Source organism: Zalophus californianus, chromosome 16, assembly GCF_009762305.2.
Source record: "Zalophus californianus isolate mZalCal1 chromosome 16, mZalCal1.pri.v2, whole genome shotgun sequence".
Classification (NCBI taxonomy): domain Eukaryota; kingdom Metazoa; phylum Chordata; class Mammalia; order Carnivora; family Otariidae; genus Zalophus; species Zalophus californianus.
Genome location: NC_045610.1, coordinates 7,890,841 through 7,906,949, shown reverse-complemented (window position 1 = coordinate 7,906,949; position 16,109 = coordinate 7,890,841). Strand labels below are relative to the sequence as shown.

The 16,109-nt window shown below is 40.4% G+C and overlaps 1 long non-coding RNA gene across 1 annotated transcript; it reads left to right on the top strand.

Annotated features, from left to right (window-relative positions):
- Nucleotides 1-330: 330 nt before the first annotated feature.
- LOC113939163 lies at nt 331-4,375 on the top strand. Its single transcript, XR_003525148.1, has 4 exons — nt 331-453; nt 3,656-3,729; nt 4,036-4,192; nt 4,278-4,375. It is a non-coding gene; the product is annotated as an uncharacterized LOC113939163 (long non-coding RNA).
- The last annotated feature ends 11,734 nt before the right edge of the window (nt 4,376-16,109 follow it).

Here is a 16,109-nt window from a genome sequence, read left to right as displayed (position 1 = left end):
AAGTTTCCCTCTTTCCCCTCTTCTGTGGGGAGAAGGTGCTGTCAGGCTGGCTGGACATGCCAAATGCTGATGCAGAGTAGATCCAGGCTGGCCGCTGTCAACAATTCTTTGATGGGCCTCTTCTAGAAGGAAGATTGATGTTAGTCAGCAAAGCCCTCATTAAGTGAGTCACACCATTAATAAATGGTGCAGATTGCAGAGTGGTGTTTATTTCAGTGTTGATAGAAACCAGGACACAGTGGCCTTGAATCAAAAATAACCTTGGGCCAGACACATTGAACTTGGATCAGACCTGCAATCCCAGGCATTCATTCCACCCCAAGGCAAACACACAACCAGATACAGCATTGCCTTCTTTGTCCTGCAGATGAGTTGCTCCTCATCACTGGTTCCAGCCTGGAGTTTGACAGTTTACAGAACCCATCCACTCAGGACGGCCTCGTCCCAACTCAAGTAAGCCTTACATAATGGTTAAGTGATGTGCTTAGGTTTCGGCCAGTCCTGGGTCAGAATCACGGCTCTGCTATTTTCAAGGACGTGTGAACCAAGTTGATTAATTAACCTCTTTAAGTTTCACTAAATAACCTGTAAGTACTCTTACTAGACTAATTCTCTCAACTTCCTCATTTGGGCCCAATGTTCTTAAATTCTCCAGTTTATTAGTGAGAATGGTAGTTCCTCCACCATGGGGCATGAAGATACACTAGGTAATTTAATTAATGAAATCATCTAAATGAGTGGCACATAATAAGAGCTCAAGATATTACCCTGAGATTTGAGGACTGTAGACATTATGCCAAGTACCGGATAAGGAAACTGGAGTTGAGAAAGTTTATTCGTCTAAGATCATAGAGGTAGAAAACGATGGTGCCACAAGTTGAAACAAGTTCTTCTGACATCAGAGCAAGGATTCTTTCAAAGCCACCCATAGCACAGGTCTCTGAAGGATGGGCGTATTTTCTCTTGCCTTGCTCACTCTCCAGGAAATGAAATTATCTCATACTTTCTCCTGATTCTTACTGGTTTACTGTTTTGTCTTTATTCACTTTGGTGTAAATGTCAGAGGCTGGGGACACCCTAGCAAACAAGACAAGGTGCTTCCTACCTCGCAGTTGTTATTGTCAAGTAACAAGGCCATTGTAATTTAGTGTGACGGGTGATACAGGTACCATACAGGTGGCACGTCACCTGCTTTGGCTGGGGAGTGGGGCAAAGAAGGTGATCAAAGAAGGTCTGGCATTTAGTAGGTATGTATTTATAAACTGGTTGCTTACTTCTCAAGGAGATGGCATTGAAGCTGAGATCTGAGGGACAGTAAGAGTCAGCCAAGTGAATGTGGGGAAGAAACTTGATTCAGGCAAGGTATGATGCATTGAGGGATCTAGGAGAGAGGACATACCATGTTCAGGGAGCTGTAGTTAAAGCGAAGTGTCAATGAGTCTGTTAAGGATTTTAGCCTTATTCTACAGGCAGCAACTTGGCTTCTAAGAGGAGCATTTTGGTTTAAGTGGTTTGATGCTGTCCTGTTGACAGCACCATTTTTTAACACAGGAAAAGTTTGATGCAGCAGTAAAACATACCCCTTCATAGGGAAAAATGCTATCTCATTACCAAAAATGTACCCACCATAATTCATGATATACAAGGTTCTTAGGTCAGGTCTAGCCAACAAATAAATCTGTTTTGTACATTATTGGATATCTTTTTTAAAGTTAAAAGCTTAATAATCATAGAAGAAAATGTGAATGACTATTTCTATTATCCTAGGATGAGTAGGTAGAAAACTATAGGGAGACATTGAAAGATGTGCCTACATAAAATCAAAACTTTCTTGAGCTGCAACAAAAGAACTATAAAAGCTGAAATATACACAGAACATTAACATTTTTGTAAGTGTGACAATAATTAAATAATAATTAAATAATTTTAAAATCCTGATGCATAACTAGTTTCTAAAAATCAAAATGAACAAGATGAATAGATTAGTAAGTAGCTCATAAAAGAAAAATACACAGAATGCATGAGGGCAATGAGTTATGTCTGTTTCAGTAATGTACACATGCTAAGTGCAGAGAACAGACATGGTGCATGGTAGACACTGTTTGCTGAATGAATAAACATAGAACACTCTTCAGCTTCACGAGGGCTTTCAAAGAATACTTCTTAAAAAACCCACAAGAGGGGCACCTGGGTGGCTCAGTCGTTAAGCAGCTGCCTTCGGTTCAGGTCATGGTCCCAGGGTCCTGGGATCGAGCCCCGCATCGGGCTCCCTGCTCGGCGGGAAGCCTGCTTCTCCCTCTCCCACTCCCCCTGCTTGTGTTCCCTCTCTCGTTATGTCTCTCTCTGTCAAATAAATAAAATCTTAAGAAAAAAAAAAACCACAAGATTTACTTTCCAATCATGAATTTAGTCAATATTAAAGATATTGATAACATCCAGAGTTAGAAAGAATGTGGGAAATTTCAACTGAAATTCACAGAAGCACACTGTATTGATTATAAATCAGAAAAAAATGAATCTCCATTAAAGAGGGGCTGATTAAATAAATTAGTATATCCATGAGTCAAACGAAATACTACAAAACCACTCAAAATGTTTATATAGGTGGATATCAATTTAGCTAGGAGACATATATGACATATTTGAAATTGCAAATTAAAACTGAGAAGCTACAGAAGGAATAATTTAAGTGTTTCACTATTAAAGTATAATGTTTGCTATAGGTTTCTAGGAACAACTTTAGTGAGTTAATGAAGTTTCCTCTGTTCCTAGTTTACCAAAGTTTTTCTTTTCATTTAATTTTTAAAACCAGTTTTTTGCTGATAAGAGCATTAATCCATTTTTTGTTCCTTGTAGATATCCTTGTTTTTTTCTCTCCTTCCCTTTCAAATTCTCATTTTAATGAAATTTTGCCATAATGTATCTAGGTGATGGCCTTTTTTCATTCAGTCCTGCTGAACATTTGATGGGCTCTTAATTCTGGCATTTTTTTTTTTTTATCTCTGTCACTACTTTCCATACCCCCTTTTAGCCACCCTTCTGTCCAGCATGCTTTAGTTTTTATTTCATAATTATTTTTTCTTTCTTTGTGCTGAACATCAGATCAAATTTTTGGTCCGATATATTAGCTTGTGAATTTATTCTTTTTCTCTGTACCCATGCTGCTCTTGGTTCATATAACTGAGCTTTTGATTTTTGTAATAAAATGTATAATTCATAAGCCATCTATTTGATTCTTTCCCCCTTTTTAAAATGATCTGTGAAATCTACTCCATATTGTGAGAGTTGTAATTATATATATATATATTAAGATATATTTATTTATTTTAGAGAGAGAGCACAAGCAGGAGGGACAGAGGGAGAGGGAGAGAGAATTTGAAGTAGACTCCATGCTGAGTGTGGAACCCAATACAGGACTTGATCTCATGACCCTGAGATAAGGACCTGAGCTGAAACCAAGAGTTGGCTGCCTAACCAACTATGCCACAGAGGCACCCCTGTAATTATATTTTTTTAGACTATTGTTCTTGTTGCTCTATTAAATCTTCCTCTTTACTATCATATCAGTCAGCTATTGTTGTGATAATGCTGCATAACATATAACTCTGAAAAGCAGTGGCCTACAATAATAAGCATTTATTTTTCTTGCTCACAGGTCTGCAGACTAGGGTGGCTCTACTTTAGATGGCATTTGGCTGGGCTGGTCTCCTGGATTCAGGTGGGATTCAGGTCTGTCCCACTTCATACTCTCCTTGGACCAAAAAGTTCCTGGGGGCATGTTCACCTCATTGTAGATTGTGGGAAAACAAGAGATCAAACCAATCAATGCAAGCATGCTTGAAGTCATGGCTCATAGCCACATCTACTAACAGTGATTTTTGTTTATCTGCTCAGTCTTGAATTCGATTTTCTTAACTAGGATTTCTGTGAATGCTCTATTCAGCACATGTATTTGTTCAGTTTGTTTGTGGGGGAGGGTGGAACCTGGAGCCAGATTGGGTCTACCCAAGCCTGACTCTAATGATTGCATTGCAGATGCTGTTGATGCCCCACCTGTGTCTCTTTGGCACACACATTCTGACATGCTGGCTTCATATTGTTAAGTACTCATGACTCTGCCTAAGGACTTTCTCTGGCCATGGTAGCTTGCTCAGCCTATGCTTGGAGCAGGACCCAGAAGACTGGAATGGAGGTCAGTTAACTAACACTCCCAGAAGGAACCCTCAATCAATCATGGAGTGGAAATGGATGAATGCACTAATTTACCTGTCTTTCAGGTGGGACAATTCACAGGTGTGTATTACATGGTGTCACCGTCAGCTCCAGCAGGATTGGGCCACAGTTGCCCACGGTTCCTCTACTTTAGATGGTGACCTGCTCTTTAACAAAGTCTACATTGACTTCCTTCCCATCCTTCTTTTGCCTCCTCACTCTCCTGTTGGTGTTTCCTGAGATTACTTCCAAAATAAATGACTTATATTCCAATCCTTATCTCAGCATCTGTTTTTAGAGAAATCCAGCTTAAGACAAAAGGCATATTTTGGTAATAAAAGTTAATGTAAGGGGCCACCTGGGTGGCTCAGTCAGTTGAGCGTCTCTTGATTTTGGCTCAGATCATGATCTCAGGGTCATGGGATCAAGCCACATCAGGTTCCATGCTCAGCAGGGGGTCTGCTTCAGATTCTCTCTCCCTCTGCCCCCACCTCACTCACGCATGCTCTCTCTCCAAAATATAAAAAAAAGTTAATGTCAGGTTAAAATTTCCTTCTTTATACTCTCCAGCATTGTCTACATGCTCTACACAATCAGGAAAAACAACAACAACATCAACACACACATACAAAAAAAAAAAACCCACAGAAATCTCCTGTCATATCTAATTGCCATGATCTTCCCCTAATTTCTCTTAAGAATTAGAAAAATACACAAATCAGATAGATTAATATGCTCCCTTTCCTCTAAAAACAAGCAAATTATCTTGGTGTCCTGGTGCAAATTATAATTTGGAAGATGCATTGAACTAAATAGGGAAAAATAATCAAGAGTCTCAAAAGTCAATAGATTTTCCCCAGTTTCATCATAAAAAGAGAACATGAAAAGCTGTCATTTCTTCGAAGTGCACTGATTTTAGGGGGGGACATCATGTTCATTTCAAGAAAACCAGTGGATATGAAGTTGCAGTATTAATGGGAATCATCTTAAATACCACATCCATCTACCTCCCTCCTCTGCACTCACAGCCTCCAAGAATAAGATGGACCAGCTGTTCATCAAGAAATTCAACAAATTCCTCATTGTTCTTTGCCTGTCACTGGGACAGGCTGAAAAAAGACTATGGTAAAACGTATACGGTTCTCTGATATCAAGATGCTGGTGGAGAGAGACGAAACACATAAATACATGAACAAGGGTATTCATATGACGATAAGTTCTTTGAGGGCAATATGATAGATGGTTACTTTGGAGTGAACTGAGTTTCTCCTCAAAAAAATGAAGAGAGAAATCTTGTCAGGAGAAACTTCATTTGAGCTGTCTTGAAAGATGAGCAGATGCCAGCGACGAAGAACTGTTCCAAGCTGAGCAAAGGGCCGAGGGGATGCCCCAGCACTGGCAGTTTGGGAAGTCCAGAAAGGGAGACAGGTGGTTCTGGAGAACAGTGAGTGATCCCATTTTGTGAAACAACAAAAACAAACCAAAAACCTACATCAAAGACCCCCAAGGTGCACCTGGGTGGCACAGTTGGATGAGCACCCAGCTCAGGTCATGATCTCAGCGTCCTGGGATTGAGCCCCACGTGAGGCTCCATGCTCAGCAGGGAGTCTGTTTGAGGATTCCTTCTCCTTCTCCCTCTGCCCCTCCCCTACCAAGTTCTTTCTCTCTCTCTCTCTCTCTCAAATAAATAAATATTTTTTAAAAAAGGGGGGGTGCCTGTGTGGCTCAGTCAGTCGAGGGTCCAACTCTTGGTTTCAGCTCAGGTCATGACCTTGGGGTCGTGGGATCGAGCCCCATGTTGAGCTCTGTGCTCAGCAGGGAGTCTGCTAGAGATTCTGTCTCTCCTTCTCCCTCTGCCCCTACCCCCCCCACTCTCTCTCTCAAATAAATAAATAAATCTTAAAGAAAAAAAGTAAATAAAAACAAAGCAAGCCAAACCAAGGAAGTGATAAAGATCAGAATAGAAATTAATGAAATAAAAACTGAAGAACATTAAAGAAAATCAGTGAAATCAGAAGAAAACCCTCTCTCTCTCTCTCTCTCTCTTTCTCTCTCTCTTTCTAAAAATAAATAAATCTTTAAAAAAATCAACAACAAAAAATAACCTCAAGTATAGACTGAGGCACACTGAACTGTCATACCAACTCTTGGCAAAGACAAGGGAAAACAAAGAACCCTCTCATATACTGTGTGTGAGAGTATAAATTGGTACAGACTTTTAGGAAGGCCATTCCATGATTCCTATTTAAATTTAAAATACTCTTTAACTTTTTACTTCATTTACTTACATATGGCCTGAAATCTTATACTTATGTATTACTTTTACACTTAAAAAGCTAATGAAAAGCACTTAAACCTGTACTTTTCACATTTACCATATCATGACCCATACACCACGTCTATGCACACACAGAGTGTGGGAGGACAGAGCTCAACACCACAGAATCTAAAAGCCAAAGAACAAATAGGTATCTCAATTTGCAGAATTAAGCAAAGAATGCAGGTGCCTATAGCGGCCATGAAAATGTTGGACCAAATGTAAAACTCAAATCTAGTCGAAACCAGCTCAATATCAATTTCTCGCTTTAATTAAAAGTGTATTGCTTGAACTATGTCCAACCTATGTCTTTCTGGAATTTCTAAGTCTTGCTTTTGGTTCCAAAACTTTTCACCATTTATCACACTTTACAGCCACCCTCCTAGGAAGGAACACAAGGTTGGTCTGTGTAAGTTAAATACACAAGTGTGTGCCAATGCTGTTGTTACATCATTTCCCGTAGGTGATCCAGGAAGAAGCTTTGAGCCCCAAAGTGGCAGATCATGGAGACCAGTTTATTGCAATCAATTTTTCAATAACTCCCAACTGGGCCAGATTCAATCCAATAACAAAAGATGAAAGTGTCTAAGTCTATTAAACTATCAGGTGCCTGAATTTACTTAAATCACATATTAATTTCCTTCCCTGATCTCACTGCTAAGCTGTCAAAGCCCTATCCATGTGTCACTGAATCAACTATTCTGGGGTCAATTATGTTGAATTGCTTTACTATTAATTGGATCACAGCCCAGCAGACTTAATTCAGTCTTCAGTCTGGAATGGTCCATGATCCAATCACCCCCATGTCCTCTCTCTGAAAGCAACACAAAGGAATGTGTTGTCTGATTGTCCTCTTGGAGGTCAACCTTAAAATCCGGGCACGTACTCTAACAACCCAGCTATAGTAATGTTGAGTATAACCATTTGTGAGCTGATAACTCGGGCATGTCCCAAGAGCAACTATTTTACTTGAGGCATAATGACATAGTCCTGCTTCCCACACCCCTGAATGTAGCACCATCAATGTAATGGCTTATTACTTCTTGAGTCCTCCTTCCCATCCCCACACTTTATAACCCTCATTCTTCCAGAATAGAATTTTCTACCACCTACCCCAGACTTCTTTCTTTACAAAGTTAAGTCTTATTCATCTTTAGCACCTTTGCAAGTGCCCACACACTCTCCCTCCAGTTTCCTGCTTTTAATGTTCTCAAAAGCCTGCTTTGCATTGTGGCCGACTGGAACGAGTCCAAGAGTCCTTTCAGAAGCACGATGCATGGTATCCATTTTCACTGAGGAAGAAGTGTGGCATCTTGAAGGAACAATGAAAGATTCTTCTTAGTTGCGATATTTTTTGCAGCTTTTAAAAACACCTGGATGTATTCTAGGATATTCTTGATGGTCAGAATTTCTCCTTCCAAATATGGATCTAACCCACAGCTGGAAATAACATGTTCTCCAAATCCCCTTGCCAAAGAGCTATTTAGCTCTTTCTTCTAAATTCTAAAATATCTTCCCAGCATTTTAAATCATTTAAAGGCACTTAACCACTCAAAATGGTATGAATTCTCCTTCCACTCACATGGAAAGCATTGCACAATTGACAAAGAGCATTAGAAGGGCTTCAAAACCAAAGCTAGAAAAAAAAATCAGTAAAAGCAAATACTCTAGAGATTTATGAATGAAAATCTTTAACTAAACCATAGTGAAAGGCTTATCAGGAATGAGTGAACAGTCCTCCCTCGGTCTCACACCCAAATTGGCAAGAATTTATTTATGCTGGCTGGAAAGACAAATCAGTCTTCCACAAAATAATAATAATAATAATAAAATAAACCATGAACACAGTAAGAATAAATCAGTTTTCTTTTTTTTTTTTCATGAGAAGGAAACCAACTCTTAGAAATTTATCAGTAGAGCATACATTTGGAGATGGATGCATTTTTTTCCATCCCTATTCTTCTAGACCAAGCCACTCTCACCTCTTATCTGAACAACTACAACACTCCCTAGCTGGACTTATGGCTCCCAGTTTAACCATGCCAATCCTTTCTTCAAAGAGCCTCCAAATCATATCACCTCCCTGTGAAACCTTCTAATGGCTTTCCATTGTCCTTAGAGTAAAATCTAAACCCTACACCATGGTCAGTGATGACCTGCATGATCTGATTCCATACGTGTTTCTGCAGGTTCATCTTGAACCATCTGTATTAGCTATGGCTAATGAGAAATAAATAAATAAAGCAAAGAACGCAGGTCCCTATAGCGGCCATGAAAATGTTGGATCAAATGTAAAACTCAAATCTAGTCGAAACCAGCTCAATATCAATTTCTCGCTTTAATTAAAAGTGTATTGCTTGAACTATGTCCAACCTATGTCTTTAGACCTGTTCAACCTTGACCTGTTCTTAGAACACACTTTGTTGTTCCAGCTCAGGCCTTCTGTACTCACTATTTGCTCCATCTTGAGCACATTTTTCCTGGATGTTATTATTTTTTCGGAGATTCTCGTCTTTTAAATCTCAGCTGGCAGAAAGCTTCCCCACTAACCTATCTAAAGCAGACCATCCTTTACCCCCAGCCACTTTTTATTACATTCATGGGTTTTACTTCTTCACAGCACTTACTGCTCTCATTATCCTGTTTACTCCTTTTTTTTAAATCTCTTCTGGAATGGAGGTTTTGTCTGTCTTGTTCAGCACTCTATCCTCAGTGTTTAGAACATTGTCTAGTAAATACAACTTTGATAAATCTTTGTGGAATGGATAAAGAATGAATTCAAAGACCCTCTCTAAAATAAAGAGGTTAATAGTCAAAATAATTTATTAGTGAACCTAGTACAATAAATCCATACTTGTTCCTCATGAATGAGCTGTCTAATGAGGACAAAGTAATGCTATGGCTGCGAAGATCCCAAAAGCACATTGTTTCCAGAGCTACTACTTACTTCTTGGGCTCTATGTGTTCAAACTACCCTAAGGCAGTATTTTTCAAAGGTTCCCGATGACCAGAATAACGAGGGGCACCAGTAAACATATGGCTTCCAGGACTTGGGTCTTGGAAATATTGAGATAGTGAGTCCAGGATGAAGCCTGAAAATTTGAACTTTTAAGAAGTACCATTAGGTGCTTTTTATCCCATAAATTTGGGAAGCACTACTCTAGGGCAGAGACTGGAAGACTGCTACACATTTGAACCCCAAATCCCAGACTGCATTCTCATGCCAAGTAAATCAAAATACTTGGAGGAGGCACTCAGGCATCCATTTTTTTCTAAAACTCTCCATTGTTCCAACGTCTGTCCAAGCTTGAGAATCACTCCTCTAAAACAGTACTTCTCAAACTGTACCTTGCATATGAATCACCTGGGGAGCTTGTTAAAATGCAGATTCTGGTTCAGTAGGTCTTGATTGGGGCCCAAGATTCTGTTTTTTTTCCTAAGCTTTCAGCAGTGATGATGGGCTGCATCTCCTTGGATCCCTCCTTGAACAACAAAGTTCTAGGGGATCCACAAATGGTACAATGTGTAGTGTTTTAATTTGTTTGGGCTGCTATAACAAAATGTCACAGGCTGGGTACTTATTAATAACAGATATTTATTTCTTACAGTTCTGGAACCTGGAAGTCCAAGTTCAGGGTGCCAGCAAGGTCAGATGAGAGTCCTTTCCAGGTTGCAGACTTACTGTATCGTCACTTGGTAGAAGGGGTTAAGGAGCTCTCTGGAGCTTCTTTTTTGAGGCCACTGATCCCATTTGTGAGGGCTCCACCCTCCAAAGTCCCCACCTCCTGTTGGGGGGACACTAACATTCAGACCATAGCATATGGTGTCATTGACCATGCATATGGTGCAGAAACTTATTGAAAAAGATTTTTGTCGCTGACCTCCCCGTGTTATTCCAACCAATTATATTTTGTTATAGACATGCTTTCTGTCTGGGGCTTTGGGCTAAGTAATAGAACGCATTTGAATTTTCTTGACATTTTCATTCACAAAGACATGAGGGTCCACTTCACATTGGGTGGTGTGCCTCCTCTTCTGTGGATGGGAAAAAATCACAATAAAGCGAGCAATAAAAATTCTGCATGAAAAAAGTGGTATTTCTGTGTCACAAATAATTTCACAGTTATCTTCTTCTGTCCTAAAACAAAGGAGAGTACTCAAAATACTTCAAATCTTTTAAATGGATAGATTACTAAGACAGATGATAAGCTTCCAGCATATCCATATTCATGGTACATAATGGTGTGTGATGGAGTTCAGGACACACCGTCCCAAAATATGGCACCTTGGCATATTGAATACCATAAACTGAAGGAGTTTGAGAATACAGCAGAAGCGGGAAGCCCACTCTGATCTCCTCCCCTCGCCCTTCTTCCCTGAAAGAAGTCATAAAACTCCCCGTACCCTCCCTGTACGAGGAGGAAAGAAGACATTCTTATCACCTGAGAGGAGGAACTTGGGGGCCAAAAAGGCTGCATAAACACACCTTGTTAAACTAACTTTATCTTTCTAGTTACTTCTTCTCTATTTACTATCCTTAGCCTAAACCACTTTGTCTTGTGAATTCTTCACAAATTTATTGTTCTTTTGTCTAAAAGGTATAAAAGCTTTCTGACCTGGTCAGTTCTTTGGGTCTTTAGTCTTTTGTGAAGGTTCCCATATACACATAAAAATTCAATAAAATGTGCGTGCTTTACTCCTATTAATCTGTCTTTGTCAGTTTAAAATTCCAGGCCCAGTCAGGGACCCTAAGAGGGTCAAGGAAAGCTTTTTCCTTCCTTACACTTGCAATCTTGGATAAATAGTTCCATCTATGTCTTAAATCTGAGTCTTGATTCTAGGGACATATTCATATTGGTAATCAATGATCAGTTTCTCGGTCTGGTCATTACCTATCACAGTAAGGCCTTCCTATAAGCAGAAGCCATGATTGTGAGAAAGAAGTTTCTCTTGACTGGCTTTGGTCAAAGGCCATGCCTTTATATCCAATTAGTTAGACCTTTGGCAGTTTCATCACTGAGCAATAGATCTGATTATCTTCTTAATGACTGACATAATCAGACCCTTTATTGATAAAGCCACTGCTTTGCACTCAACTATAATGAGAGTTGAGGGAAAAAGAAATTGATCCCTTCGGTGAAGACTAATCTGTGCCCTTAAAGTATGGAGTCTTTTGGGAAGGGGGGAGGTGATGTGATTCCATTTCTCTAATGCACTGACACCAAGGGCGTGAACAGTTCTATTATTGAACCTTGAATTACAGGTACAAAGTTATCCACTGTGAGAAGCATCCTCATGACTTGTCCTCCAGGAATGAGAGACAGTTTGTCTTAAACCAATATGCAGAGCCAGATAAATTCAAGTACAGTATGCTAAGTTCCACTTGTGGAAAGAGAATATTCATCTACAGAGGTGGCATATTTAGGACAGAGGTATTATCAGAGTGGAAATAAAGCCAGTCTTCCCACTTGCTAACTGTTCAGTAGTAATCAAACGTTCTCAGTAATGGAGGATTCAACTCCCTTAAGCCTAAAATCGAGCCTCAAAGTCCTTTCCATTCAAAAGTCTATGAATCTACGAGAGTGTTTTAGCTGGTTGCGCTCCTACGGCGGCTCTGGTTTGTAGCTTCCAGTTAGTGCACCTTCGTTGTTGGATGATTTCTGACAGCCAGCTAACTAACTGGATATTACCAAGTCTATTCTAAACTCTCAGACTGAGAGTTGTAGACTTGTTCTGGAATAAAGTGAAGATATTTGCACTCTGAACAGGGCTCGGCAGGTACCTCTCACTGGGTACAAATTCACTTAACAAAATAAGAGGACACATAGCCACATAGATGTTTATTCAGACCCTTGCAAGTGACCTTGCTCTCAGCACCCCTTTCAACACTGTTGTGAAAATTACAAGGTAATTGCCAAGTTCAATCTGCTTCCATGATGTAATAAATGGAAAGACCTGTGAATTACTCCATTGCTAGACATTAAGGCAGGGAATGATGTCATGCCTTAAAAATAAATAAGCATAACCTAATGTCTTTTTATTAATAGTCGACTAATTGCTGCATCAGAAGAAGGAAAGCTTTGTAGAAGGGAATGAGAAACTGCGCCTGACATCATACCAACAGCACAAGAGGAACTTTATTCTCCGGGTGTATACACATACATACATGCAGGTAAAATGACTTCTTAAGTAATGAATCCCCAGATAACGCTGTGAGAAACATGAAAGGGGTGTCAGCCATCCGATTGGCTCACAGCTGGAAAAAATTAGAGACTGAAAAATGACTGAGAAGTGATACGATGTGATCCATGGGGAAAAGGGCTGTCTGGGGAAGGAGGGGAGCAGATCTGTTTCGAACATGACCCCTCCCGCCATCACTGGGAGCCCTTCATTTCAGACCCCACATCTCACCTGTGCGCTCATGCGTTTGCTTAAGGGCCCTGCCACAAAAGCAGAGTCTTGGTAAAGTGCGGTTTGGATGAATGGAAAGAGAAAAGCAATGAAAAAAAAATAAATAACACTCACCCACAGGGCAAGTTCAGAAGTTAAGGTGCTAGAGAAGAATCCGATTATCCAGGTATAATGATTTTAAAGTTTTTATGGCTCAACGATTGGCCTTTTTTCTTATCCATGGGTTGGAATGTTTCTCCCCAAGAGATTGAATTTGTCTCTTTCTCATCTACTCTGAACATGATGATTTTTGTAGCACTGTGGGGAAAAAAAAGGAAAGTCCATTCAAAACTTCTGGAGTGTGTCCATCATATTTCCTACGGACAGACATCATAAAATATCTGGCCAGATTGAAATACATGATTCCTTGGTAGTGGAAACACAATCCCACATGCCTTACCACAGATAAAATTGATGGCAACGTGCCTCTTGTTTCCAACCTGGAATTTCATTTGCCATGAAAGTCAACACACACACCAGGTAGGTGAGGCATTTCCACCTGGATCTGGGCCCTGGAAGAGAAAGAGGTCAGGAAGCTGTCATCAAAGGAAAACAGTCTTCATATCAGCTTCTCGATCAGTGTCCTAACAACTGTAAGCCAGCCATACTTCCAGGTAACATTTCTCTTTTGGTATCTTCTCTTTTCTTTTCTTTTTTTTTTTAAAAGATTTTATTTATTTATTTAACTGACAGAGAGAGAGAGACAGCTAGAGAAAGAACACAAGCAGGTGGAGTGGGAGAGGGAGAAGCAGGTTTCCCGCCAAGCAGGGACCCCGATGCGGGGCTCGATCCCAGGATGCTGGGATCATGACCTGAGCTGAAGGCAGCTGCTTAACCAACTGAGCCACCCAGGTGCCCCTCTTTGGGTATCTTTTCATACTGAGCCAGAGCTGGAGGATGTATGAGTTAATCAGAATGAATAACTTATCAAAAGAGCGTGAAACCATTCATATGGCCTCTCTTGGTTGACGATCATAAACACAAACCATTGTTCACCTCTACCAATGGTAATGATAGGAAATCGGGGACGTGAGTTCAACACGCCCACCTACGGTTCTGGTTCTCAAAGGGTGGTCTCCTCGTTAGAAATGCAAATTCTCAGGCTCCGTCAGGATGTGAATCTGAAACCCTGGAGAAAGGGCCCAGGGATCTGTGTTTTAACAAGCCTTCCAGATAATTCTGATGCTTGCTCAAGTTTGAGAACCATGGGTCTAAGAACTTTACCGAAGCGAGGCCAGTCAATACTTGTCTCTAGAAAGCAAATCCCTCATGTTCCTTGATCCTCGCTCCCACTCCGCTCCCACTCTTGTCACACCCTCTGATTACAGTCGAACACTGTGAAAGGGCACTCTGCAGGCCAGAAAGATTGCATTGCTTTAAAAACTGTGGCACTTTGGGCAAGTACAGCTGCTTGCCCGAGCGTCCTCAGTTACCATATCTGCAAAGTGAGCTGTTGGCAAGGTCCCTTTAGAACTAATATATGATTCTATGAGCTGTTGGGGCTATTACCCTAAACCCTAAATATCCACCACTGCTCTCATTATGCAAGTTATTGAGGTACTCAGAAGGGTTAGGCGGTCTGATAATACTCCTCCAGATAGCAGCACAATAAACAATTGAAGTCCTGTAGATAATGAGACCCTTAGCAAAAACTGCCTGTCACATCACTATCTGAGACAGGGAAAGGGATCTATAACAAATAAACATGTCTAAATTTATCAGTCTGCATTCTTGCAACATACACTAAAGATAGTGTATTAATGTTAATAAAGGCGACAACGGGATGTCTCCTGGGTTATTCTCAAGTAAATATTGAAGAATTAAATGGTAAAGCTGGTGACTAGGTATGATAGTGAGGTTTTATAATAGATTTATTCGGTAATAATATTATCATAATAAATGTAAGACCCAAAGCACTGGAAAAGATTTGGGGAATTAGACTGTGCATGACTTCGATAAGGAGAGGCAGCTTCAGGCTCATTTAATTATTTTATTTTATTTAAAAAATTATTTTAAGGTCTTTTTTATGGAAAATTTAAAATAGATGAAAAGTAGACACAACATAATAATGACCACACACACACACACACACACACACACACACACACACACTTGCTGGAGCCCAAGTTTAGGGCAAAGACTGTAGTTAGGAAATATGCAAACGGGAAGGGCTGGAGAATCAGGAAATGAAAGAGGAGACCTAGGAAGGCAGAAAAACAAGGTCAGGAGCTAAATGCTCTTCTTGCAGAGCACACGAAGGAACCCTGTGAGGCTGTGCTCTGCCCTTGGCCTCTGCATGACTCATGCTGGGGACGGGAGACAAATCCTGATAATAACATTGGCATTCGTGAGCACTGACCTCTTTTCTAAATGTGTTACTCACATTCCCAACACAGCCACACATGAAGCATTGATTGTGTTCCTACTGTGTACATGGGCAACAGAGTTCCGGAGGTTACTCATGGTAGGGTGGTCATTTGAACCCCGGCAGCAGCCTTCCAGAGCCTGCGCGCTTATCTACTGAAATGCCTCTGTACTTTAGAGAGATTCTCCTAACTTTACAGACCGAGGAGAAGGGAGAGGGAGCAGCTTCTTGCTGGCAGATGATTCTCCTGACTTGTACTGGACAACCCCCAAATAAAATAGAAATTCTGATGCCCCACCCAAGACAAATTAAATTCAGATCTTCAAGGCATCCTTCGAAGCTCTCCAGATGATTCTAATGTGCAGACAAGATTGAGAAACACTGATAGTGGAAGGGGCCTTAGGTGTCATCTGTCATCTGCTTTGAAATCCCAACTCTGTCCCCTGGCCAGTCCTCACCTGTTTTATGGGTAAGTATCTTTTTATTTAGATGATTACAGTAAAGATGATCTTTTGAAGGCTTCTGGCACATTGCAGGTGCTCAACAAATTATAGCTATTCATCTTACTTTTAGCTGCTGACATACCCAAAGTTAGAATAATGGATTTTATTTTACTTTGTTTTCCAATAAGCACGGTAAATGGTATCCAGCATTGGGGGCTTCAGCAGCACTCTGGAGTAATAGCTAACATATTAAATGAACAGACTATAGTAATCAAGGCTTGTGATCTATAAAATTCAACCATGTTGACAAGTATAGGGAACG